Source organism: Myotis myotis, unplaced genomic scaffold, assembly GCF_014108235.1.
Source record: "Myotis myotis isolate mMyoMyo1 unplaced genomic scaffold, mMyoMyo1.p scaffold_m19_p_2, whole genome shotgun sequence".
NCBI lineage: Eukaryota > Metazoa > Chordata > Mammalia > Chiroptera > Vespertilionidae > Myotis > Myotis myotis.
In genome coordinates this window covers 47,764,535-47,776,521 of record NW_023416324.1, presented here as the reverse complement: position 1 = coordinate 47,776,521, position 11,987 = coordinate 47,764,535, and the positions used below count along the sequence as shown (strand labels likewise).

Here is an 11,987-nt window from a genome sequence, read left to right as displayed (position 1 = left end):
TTAAATAGTATACTCGCCATCCTGGTTCAAAACTAGGGTTTCTCTGAACCAATTGTTTCATCTCTGCCAGTGGTATTAAAAATTTTGGTGTAACTCCAGGAATCGATTTTAAGGAAATAATCAGATAAATGGTCAAAGCATTGTACATATGGGTGGTCACTGCAGTGTTAGGGAGCAAAACCACGGAAACCCTCTAAATGTTGAATAAGAGAGGTTTGATAAAATTGGGGCCAGTCTATATGATGGCAAATCATTACAAATCAAGTCCTAAAAAATATATAGTGATGTGAGGAAATGTTTTGCTTATATATTAAGATTTAAAACTTGGGCTATTAAAACATACATTGTATATGTTGTCAATTTGGGGGAATATCGACATATGCAGAGAAAATACGATAAGACTAGACGGCTATATAATCAATTAACAATGTATCTCTGGGGGTGAAATTATGCATGCTTTTAAAGTTTTTCTTCTTTACACTGTATATTTTTAAATGTTCTGCATAATTGTTTACTATTTTTGTAATAAGAGAAGAATAATTTTTCTTTTGTAATTGTGACTTTATTGATTGTTTTGAGGATAAGTACACAGACATTCAAGTTCTACACAATTCTTAACGTACAAACCAAAAACCTAAAGAGTTGTGTAGTTGTGATTCTTTTCTAAACAGTTATTCCAGTGACTTTCCAGCTTAAAATCTGAAGGCTAATTTTCTTTCATAGAGTATCAAGTAACAATATCTTCAAATGTTGATATGCTGTTCTATCAAGGTCCCACTAATTCACAATTTAATATCATATGCACTACATAATCTCATTTTCAGTTTTTCACGGCACATTAACAAAGTTACTAGGAAAACTGGACTACCACACCAAAGATGTTACAGAGTGCACAAAATTCTGACAGGGAGAGCCAAGATCAAGAGAACAATTCTACCAAAAATATGAGACTGGAAGTAACTGAAAATGTTCAGGACATATTAAATGCATGACTGACTCCAAATGGCCTTTTAATATGCTTTGTAGCCGAAACCGGTTTGGCTCAGTGGATAGTGTGTCGGCCTGCGGACTGAAGGGTCCCAGGTTCGATTCCGGTCAAGGGCATGTACCTGGGTTGCGGGCACTTCCCCAGTGAGGGGATGTGCAGGAGGCAGCTGATTGATGTTTCTCTCTCATCGATGTTTCTAACTATCTCTCTCCCTTCTCTCTGTAAAAAATCAATAAAATATATTTAAAAAATATGCTTTGTATTATAGGATATAAATACTATCCCCATCTATCGAATGTTAAGCTGCCACCAAAGACAATCAAAGTCTCCCATATTCAATATGTCATTATTTTCTGGTTGTACCAAAAAATAAACAACCAGCAAATGATTTTACCTCTCTCTTACTTTTTTTAAAGCATTTGCATTTAAAAAATAGGGTGGGGTACAATCCTACCCCTCTTAACAGTGTTTATAGAGCTATTAAAAACCTTGCATTTACAAAACAGCTGATAAAAAATATCCCTTAGGATTGTACAAGAAGGAAGACAGGATCCCCTGACAGGACGTGGTATGTGATATTAATCAGACTTGGCTTCTTGCTCTCCTGCTTCATCTGAGTCTGGACCCGCCTTGTTTTTAGTTTCTCCGTTTTCTGCAGGTAGACAGACCCTTGTTAGTTTCCTGGTTAGCCACTTCCAGCTGTTTTCCCTTTGCTTCCCCTCACCCCTTTTCTTTTCTTTTTTGCACTTCTTCTGTCTGCAGATTTATCCTTTCCTGCTGCCTTTTTTTTTTTTTTTTTTGTCTTCATTTCCACTTTTGCAGGAGCAGGTTTAGCTGACAACCTTGCAGATTTCCTCTTCGGCTCCTCCTTCAACACCCCCTTGGCGGAGCTAGCCTTCCTCTTGGGCATTCTGAGCTGCTGGGGCCCGAGATGCAGGCAGTGGGAAAACCCAATAATAAAAATTTAAAAGAGATCTGGTGCAGTGACATTGCTCTCCTCTATGGAATTATAAATATTTTTTGTAACGAGTCACCCCCTAACATCTCTTCATTTCTTTAAATACTCACTCGGGATCTTCACACCTAACTTTATTTAAAACTTTTGAACCAATTTATAACATTGTGACAAATGATGTTTATGGCACATTGCTATTAAATCCATAAACTTACTTCCTGATATCACATGAGGTAATACTACTTACCTTCCCAGGCTACTGGGAAGACTGCATGATACAAAGAATGCCAGTGGTTGACCCGTAATGATTCCTTCCCCCTCTACCTAGATTTATTCCCCTCACCACTCTGCTTTGCATATTGGTAAATTTTTTTTATAAGTAATTAATTTCTTTTTTATTGTGGATATATATATATATATATATATATATTTCATAAAATAACCACTTTAACCATTTTTAAGTATACGGTTCTTGGTATTTAGTGCATTCGCATTGTTGGGCAACAATCACCATCATTTATCTCCAGGAATTTTCATATTCCCAAGCTGTAACTCTGCACCCCTTAAACACAGACTCCACATTCCTTTCTCTTCCCAGTCCCTGGAAATCCCCATTCCACTTCCTGTCTGAATGAATTTGATTACTCTGGGTACCTCATATAAGCATAATCAGACAATATTTGTCCTTCTGTACCCGGCTCATTTCACTTAGCATAATGTCTTCAAAGTCCATCCATGTTGTAGCATGTGTCAGAATTTCCTTCCTTTTTAAGTCTAATATTCCACTGTATGTGCCTAACACATTTCATTTATCTATTTATCTGTTGATGGACACTTGGGTTACTTCTACCTTTTGACTATTGTGAATAATACTGCTATGAGCATGCGTGTACAAATATCTGCTTGAGCAATTATTTTCCTTGAAGTAGCGATGGCTGGATCATATGGTAGTTCTATTTTTAACTTTGCAAGGATCTTCCAAACTGTTTCTTGTTCATGGCTGCACCAGTTTACATTTTACAGTGTTGTTTTTCACTCACTTGTCTTCTCCTTCATTAAGTTATCATCTTGAGATCCAGTGCATCCACTTCTGAATTCCTCAGAGCAACTAGAAAATTGCCCCATAAACACTGGATGAACACAAGTTTCCCTTTCCCCAGCGTGTAGAAGCTCATGTCCACTCTTGGTGTGTTCCTTCTTCTCTTCCCGGCTCTTCTCTGAGCTCTCATAGACTGTGGTTTCACGGACCTCTGCTAGTCATTTCCTTATCTTTAATCATTTTTAACCTTTGGTCAGGCAACTCCTTCTTTCTGTGCCATGCAGCTGTCAAGAGCATGGCACTGGAGTCAGAAAGACTGGCCTCAAGCCCTGGCTCTGCCACTTACAAGTTATATGACCCCGGACAAGATTCTAACCTCTTCTTTCAGATGTTATTGCTGCATAATAGGACACTTCAAAACTTAGTTGCTTGCCCCGGCTGGCTTGGCTCAGTGGATGGGGGAGGTCCCAGGTTTGATTCCGGTCAGGGGCATATGCCTGGGTGCAGGCTCAATCCCCAGTGGGGGGCGTGTGGGAAGCAGGCCAGTGGTCGGCAAACTGGGGCTTGGCAAACGGCGGCTCCCGAGCCACATGTGTCTCTTTGGCCCCTTGAGTGTGGCTCTTCCACAAAATACCACATGTGGGCACGCACGTACAGTGCAATTGAAACTTCGTGACCCATGTGCAGAAGTCGGTATTTTGTGGAAGAGCCACACTCAAGGGGCCAAAGAGCCGCATGTAGCTCGCGAGCCGCGGTTTGATTCTCTCTCATCATTAATGAGACTATCTCTCTCTCCTTCTCCCTTCCTCTCTGAAATCAATAAAAATATATATATTTTTAAAAAAACTTAGCTGCTTAAAACAATAATTTTATTACTCCTTACTATTCTGTGGGTCTACTGGGTTAATTCTTTCTCCCACGTGGTATCTTCTGGGATCACTCACAGGGCTGCATTCATCAGCGAGCTTGGCCAGGGGTCACATGACTATGAGGGCATCAGTCCCACGTCTGGTACCTCAGTAGGGGTAGCTAGCACAACCGGGGACAGCTAGGTCTTTCCCTCTTTCTTCTTAGTCTTTCATAAAAACTGGGCCCCTTTTTCTGTGAAGATTCTAGCTCTCACAACAAGTTATTGAGATATTTCCAGAACCCACCTGACACCATTCATAGTTATTACAATATTATTGATTATATTCTGTATGCAGTACCTTACATCCCTGTGACTATTTTGTAACTTCCCATTTGTACTTCTGAGTCCTTCGCCTTTCTCAGCCAGCACCCACACTCCTCCCATCTGACCACCCTCAGTTTTTTTCTCCATGTCTATGATTCTTTCTGTTTGGTTCATTTGCAGTTTTCTTTAGGTTCCACATATAAGTGAAATCATATGGTATTTGTCTTTCTCTGTCTGTCTTATTTCACTTAGCATAATACCCTCTTAGATTCATCCATGTTGTTGTAAATGGTAAGATTTCATTCTTTTCTATGGCCATGTAACATTCCATTATATATATGTACCACCATGTTTTTATACACTTGTCTATTGGTGGACACTTGGGGTTGCTTCCATATCTTGGCTATAGTAAATAACACTGCAATAAATACAGGAGTGCATATATCTTTTTGAATTAGTTTTCTTTCAGAAGTGGAATTGCTGGGTCATAAGGTAGTTCTATTTTTAATTTTTTTAGGAACCCTCATCCTGTGTTCTATAGTGGCTGCACCAATTTGCAACCTCACCAAAAGTGTCTGAGGGCCCCTTTGCTCCACATCCTCACTGACACTCGTTTGTTGATTTACTGATAATAGCCATCCTGACTGGTGTGTGGTGGTACCTCACTGTGCTTTTAACTTGCATTTCTCTCATGATTAGTGACATTGAACATCTTTTCAGATGCCTATTGGCTATCTGTATATCCTCTTTGGAGAAGTATCTGTTCAGGTCCTCTGTCTTTTAATTAATTGTTTGGGAGGAATTGGTGTTGAGTAGTATCAGTTCTTTATAAATTTGTGGATATTAACACCTCATCAGGGATATCATTGGCAAATATCTTCCACATTCAATAGTTTGTCGTTTCTTTTTGTTGATGGTCTCCTTAGCTGTGAAAAACTTGTTAGTTAGATGTAGTCTCATTTGTTTTATTTTTTTTCTTTTTTCTTTTGTTTCTCTTTCCCAAGGAGCTATATCAGAAAAAAATATTACTAAGAGAAACTTCAGACAGTTTACTGTCTATCTTTTCATCTAGGAGTTTTATGGTTTCGGGTCTTACATTTGGTTCTAATCCATTTTGAGTTTATCTTATATATGGTATAAAAGGTGATCTAGTATTTATTTGTTGTTTTTTTGTGTTTGTTTTTTATGTACCTGCCCAATTTTCTCAACACTGTTTATTGAGTAGACTGTCTTTACCCCATTGTTTTTGCTTTCTTTGGCACAAATTAATTGATCATATAGGCATGGGTTTATTCCTGGGCTCTCTATTCTGTACTATTGATCACTGTGTCTTCTTTTTGTGAGTATCTTGCTGTTTCGAATGTTATAGCTCTGTAGTATAGTTTGATATCAGGTAGCATGTTACCTCTAACTTTGTTCTTCTTTCTCAAGATTGCTATGGCTATTTGGGATCTTTTGTGAGTCTCTATAAATTTTAGAGCTATTTGTTCTAGATATGTGAGAAATGCCATTAGTATTTTGGTAGGGATTGCATTACACCCATAGATTGCTTTGGGTAGTAGGGACATTTTAATGGTTTTAATTCTTCCTATTTGTGAACATGGTATATGCTTCCACTTATTTCCATCTTTTTCAATTTCTTTCTTCAATGTCTTATAATTTTTTTAGTACAGGTCTCTTCCCTTATAGGTAAATTTATTCCTAGATTTTTTTTATGTAATTCTAAACTGGAATGTTTTCTTAATTTTCTTTCTGATAGTCTATTATTGGTATATAAAAATGCAACTGATTTCTAAATATTAATTTTGTATCCTGCTACTTTTCTGAACTAATTTATCAGTTCTAGTCACTTTTTGGTGGAATATTTAGGGTTCCCTACATATAGTATTATGTCATCTTCAAATAGTAACAGTTTTACTTTTTCCTTTCAAATTTGGATGCCTTTTATTTATTTTTCTTGTCTGATTGCTATGGCTAGAATTCCAATATGATATAGAATAAAAGTGGTGAAAGTGGATAATCCTGTCTTATTCTTGATCTTAAAGAAAACACTTTTAGCTTTTCCCCATTAAGTATGATGTTAGCTGTGGGTTTGTCATATATGGCCTTTATTATTCTGAGGTATGCTCCCTCTATTCCCACTTTGCTGAGAGTTTTTATCATAAATGGATGCTGGATTTTGTCAAATGCTTTTTCTGCATTAATTTATATGATCATATGATTTTTATTCTTCATTTGGACTATGTGGAGTATCATATTAATTTGCAGATATTGGACCAACCTTACATTCCAGGAATAAATCCTACTTGTTCATAGTGAATGACCTTTTTAATGTGTTGATGAATTTGGTTTGCTAGTATTTTGTTGAGGATTTTTGCAACTACCTTTATCAGGGACATTGGCCTAAAATATTCTTTTTTGTAGTGTCTTTGTCTGGTTTTGAAATCAGGATAATGCTGGCCTGGTAAAATGAGCTTGGGAGTTTTCCCGCCTCTTGAATTTCTTGGAATAGTTTGAGAAGAATAGGTGTTAATTCTTCTTTGAAGATTTGGTAAAATTCACCTGTGAAGTCATTTGGTCCAAGACTTTTGTTTGTTGGGAGTTTTTTGATCACTGATTAGATTCATTGGTAGTAATCAGTCTGTTCGGGTTTTCTGTTTATTCTTGATTCAGTCTTAAAAAATTGTATGTTTCTAGGAATGTGTCCTTTTCTTCCAGATTGTCCAATTTGTTGGCTTGTAATTATTCATAGTATTGTCTTACAAACCTTTGCATTTGTGTGGTATCAGCTGTCACTTCTCTTTTATTTCTGATTTTATTTATTTGAGTCCTCTCATAGACAGACTTCTTTACATGGTAATTGGCTTCCATATTTTGGAGAACAAGAATGGAAATTGATAGTCATCTTGGGATATAGGCCAGAAGGAGATCAGCAGCTCTTTCAATATACTCTATTGTTGAAAGCGGCCACAGGTCAGTTGAGACTTAACAGGAATGGAAATAGACTTAACACGTGGTGGGGGTAAGGGCATGTGCACTCTGGAGTGGGAAGAATTGGTGGCCATCTTTGCAGGCAACCCATCATCTCTAAGCCTCTGTTTCCTCATTTGTAAAATGGGAGTAATAACAGTGGCTATCTTTATAATATTGGAGTGAAGATTGTGATAATGCACAAAAGATGTGCATTAATTATGATTGCAATCATTATTATTATTATTATTGCTATTTTATTCCAATCAGGGTGGAAGTTGTTCAAGTTCTTTCTAAAATTCACTTCTCTTCTCTTTCTTTATTTCATAAAATCAATAACATGCTAATCATCACCCAAGGAGTACTGGAATCAACACAAAAATCCCTACTCTCCCTGGCACAAGCCCGGGCAGGCCTCCACGGGGAATCCTCAGGGCTTTCCAGTCTACATGCCTGCTTTCTGCTTCCCTCTTGAGGTGTGGCTCTTGGAGTGAAAGGTCATCACTGTCTCTGGAGTTCACCTTCAAAATGCCAAGAGCTTTCTGATATATGTTTTTTTGTGAAATCAGGATTGCTTCTGGAAAATTTTAGTGCCTTCTCTCTTTGACATTTCATGACATACTCTCATGAAAGAAAAATAAAAAGCATAGGATAGCACAAAATGCACTGTTTCTTAACTCTGTTATTCAAAGACAATGTCATTGCTGTGCTGTTCTGGCCTTCCTCACTAAATCGTACTCATTGGTGAGTTGGAGAAAAGGTCTGCTCAAGAGTCAATCTGATTTAAAGAGTAGTTTAATCTGATCATTTAAACAGTTCTTTTTAGAGGGCATCATGTCTTGGATAAAATGCTCTGTCTCTTAGACAGTCTTTCCTCCTCCTGGTTTCCTCACTAAGATGGTCTCTGGATGTCAAGGGTGTGTGTGTGGGGGGTGGGGGGGGGGGTGCTATAGCTATCGATGCTTCCTGGACTAATGGAAGAGCTAGAGTCCTTGGGGCCATGTCCTCTCACTCCTTTGATCTCCAGGGTAGTGCCCTACTCCACCTGCTTGCTGCTTGTCCTACAGACATTGGCAGCTGACATCTGAAGCTGGTAACTAGTCATTTTATCACTCTGGTGGTAGCACTCCTGGTGGTGCTGCCGGTCTGATTCCGTGTCAGCTGAGTTCCTGTGGGGGCTGTGGCCACTCTGAGGCCTGGCCATGATTCCCAGGCTATGCTAACTCAGGCAATCAGCTCTGCAGCCCTCTCTCTGGAACTTTACCCAAATACAGCAACCTCTCTGGCATTCTGCACGGCTCAGTCCTCAGCCCCTTCTGGATCCTGCCTCGCTCTGGTTGACCACACTGCCAGCACCATCACATCATCCTTTAGAAGTTTGCTCTCACAAATAAAACCTTGTGGGGTGGGGGGATGCTTTCCAGGAACAGATACACAGGAATGGAATTGTGGGATTATAGGTTATATTTTAAGATGGTCCCTTATTTACCTCCAAAGTCATTATTACCAATTTATACTTTATTGTTGCACACCCAGGTTAATTCTGAAGATTATCAAACTTTATCAAGTTGGCCAATCTGATGGTTGTGAAACAGATATTTTAGTATTGCTAAGCATTTTTCTTGCTTATTGACCATATCTATTCTGTGAATTTCCTGTTCATATCTTTGACTTCTTTTTCATCAATTTTTTTCTTTTGGATTTATATATCTAAATGTCTAGTCAGTTTGGGCTGCCATAACAAAATACCTTCTACTGGGTAGTTTACACAAGAGAAATTTATTTTCTTCCAGTTCGGGAGTCAGGAAAGACCAAGATCAAGGTGCCCATCAAAGGGGTGTCTGGTGAGAGCTCTTCCCTGGAGTTGCAGACAGAGTCTTGCTGTGTCTTCACATGGCCTTTCCTCGCTGTGTCTTCACATGGCCTTTCCTCGATGTGTCCATGTGGAGAGTGAAAGACCTCCTTCTTATTCTCCTTGTGAGGCCACCAATCCTATGTGACTATGATCATTTAACCTAACTACCTCCTCAAAGCTTTCTCTTCAAATAGCATCACATGGGGGTTAGAGCTTCAGCATAGCAATTTTGGTGGAGACACAATGCAGTCCATAGCACCAGGATAATACTATTCTTTTGCTTGTTGTTTAAGTTTGCATACATGTGTATGTGTTTGTGTGTATATATATACATATGTATATATATATATATATATATATATATATATATATATATATATATACACACACACACACACATATATTGCATTTTCTCCTAAACCATAAATTGCCTTTTAATTTTTTTAATCATATCTTTGGTCATAGAGAAATTTTTAGTTTAGTTTAGTCAAATTTACTCATCTTTTCTTCTATGGCTTTTTATTTTTATGATTTATTTAAGAAGGCCTCTATACCCCAGAGGTCACAAACATACTATTTGTTCTTTCAGATTTTAGTAGAAAAACTTGCTTATAAGCTTTTTGACTCTGATGCCCTTTTCAGGGGCAGAAAGGAGATACATTTTAAATTAATAGTTCAATTTCTTTAATGGTTGTTGAACAAATTTTGTTGGTTTTTTATATTTTCCTTGAAAATCATTAATTTCATCCGGGTCTCAAATTCATTGTTGTAAAGTTATTCATACTGTTTTCTTTTAAAAGTGTTCTTTACATATGTATATCTATCCCTCTTCATGCCTGATATTGCCTAGCATTTTCTCTCTTTTATTAGTTGTTCTAGCCAAATATTTTTTACCTTAAAAAAGTGAACCTGTAGCCCTGGCCTGCGTTAGAGCATCAGCCTGTGCACCAAAGAGTTTGATTCCTGTCTAGAGCACATACCTAGATTGCAGGTTCGCTCCCCGTCCGCAGTTGGGGCACCTGTGGAAGGCAGCCAGTAGCAACCAGTCGATGATGTGTCTCTCTCATATGGATGTTTCTCTCTCTCTTCACCTCCCTCCCTCCCTTCTACACTCTCTGAAAAGCAATGGAAAATGTATCCTCAGGTGAGGATTAACAACAACAAAAGCAAACCCATGGTTTTAATTTTGCTGAGTTTTTTCTCTACCTCATTCATTTCTGTTTCTACACTAATTAATTCATTTCTTACTATTTACTTTGGCTTCATTTTTTCCTTTTCAATCATTCTTATGATCTAATAAACAGATGCAAGGCTAGAGTTTTTTTTTTTATGTTTTTTTGTTTGTTTTTTTTTTTTTTTTTTTTTTTTTTTCCTGAAAATTGCTTTGGCCAAATCCCATTGGTTTTGATGTGTGCTATTTTCATTGTGGTTCAGTTCCAAGTAGTTTACTTCCTCTTTAAACCAAGAGAGCTTCAGAAGTGTGTGTTTATATTTTAGAAGTATAGACTGTTTTTGGCTCCCTGTTTGCTAATTTCTAAATTTATTGCATTCTGGCCAATGAATGCAGCCTGTATAATATCAGTTTTTTAAAATGTGTTGCTATTTCCTTTGGGCATAGAACAGAGCAAATTTGGTGAGCTCTGCATGTGTGCTTTCATTTTTTTAAAAAAGGCTTAATATTGCATTACTCTTACCTGCTGGTATTGTCATAGCTTCTGATAGGCAATAATTTAGTTGCAGTCAGTAGCAAAACAATTAATGACTCATTTACTCAACAGATATTTAGTGAGTGCCCATGTGTTCCAAGCACTGTCAGCTTTGGGGGACACAAAGGTGAGCAAAAACAGACATTACCTGCCCTTGTGGGTTTATAGTCTAGTGAGAGAAGCAGATTGAATCACACCATCCCCTTAGTGAAACAATGGGCTGAAGAAAAAAGAATGCATACTACAAAAGATCCTGTCCCAGAGAAAACAGAGACCAGAAAGGGGAGGAAAGAATAAGTAGGAAAGGGCTGGGAAGGGAGGAGAAGAGCCTGGCAGGAGCTCTGTGCACTGTGAACAGGTGTCCCGGGGGCCTGGTGGCAGCCAGTGTGGCTGCAGCACCCCAAGCAGCTTGTGCATCGGGCCAGCCACAGCTGGGAAGCGGGGGTGTGTGTGGTGGGGGGAGAGGGATGAAGACATACAAGGCCTTCTAAAAAATTTTTGTCTCTATTTAAGAAAAATGGGAAGCCATTACAAGAAGTTAGGTAGGCTTACAGAATCACATTTGTGGTTTGAAACGAAAAGAAACTTGTAATATTTGTTCCAGAGAGTATTTTTAACCCTTGATGTTGTACACACGATGCTGTACACATAGAGAGCCTACTTCCCTTCTTGCTCCCTCCCTTTAGTGAAGTTGGACTAAATACGTTCAAGAAAAATAATCACCCTGTGTATTTTCTATGAGAGGGCTGCAAGCCACCCTGTACATTTGGAACCAAGCCTGTTGGTGGTAGATTATTATAATAACAACAATAATCCCATAGTGAGAATGACAGCTACTGCCCTGGCCAGGTTCTCAGTTGGTCGGAGCGTCATCCCGTACATCAAAAAAGTTATGAGTTCTATTCCCAGTCAGGGAACATACCTAGGGTGCAGGTTCGATCCCCAGTCAGGGTGCATACAGGAGGCAACCGATTGATGTTTCTTTTTCACATCAATAAAAAAAAATATCATCAGGTGAAGGTAAAAAAAATAAGAATAAAGAACAATGGCTATCATTTTTTGAGCATTTACTATGTGTCCTAGCTCTGTGCTAGACCCTCTATAACTCTATCTCACTTAATTTTCACAACAAACTTATGAGGTGTGTGTGGGTTTTTTTTTAACTGCACGTGTCAATTATTATGTCTGCCACCCCTTGTAAGGGAAACTCCTATGCCTGTCACCTCTGCTGAATGGGGGCTGCTTCCAGTGGCTTTGATTTGTCTAATGTGATCATCCTCAAATACACACACACACACAC

The 11,987-nt window shown here is 38.4% G+C and overlaps 1 pseudogene; it reads right to left on the bottom strand.

Moving 5' to 3' along the window:
• Positions 1-1,566: 1,566 nt before the first annotated feature.
• Positions 1,567-1,898, bottom strand: LOC118675876 (annotated as a pseudogene).
• Between the last annotated feature and the right edge of the window lie 10,089 nt (positions 1,899-11,987).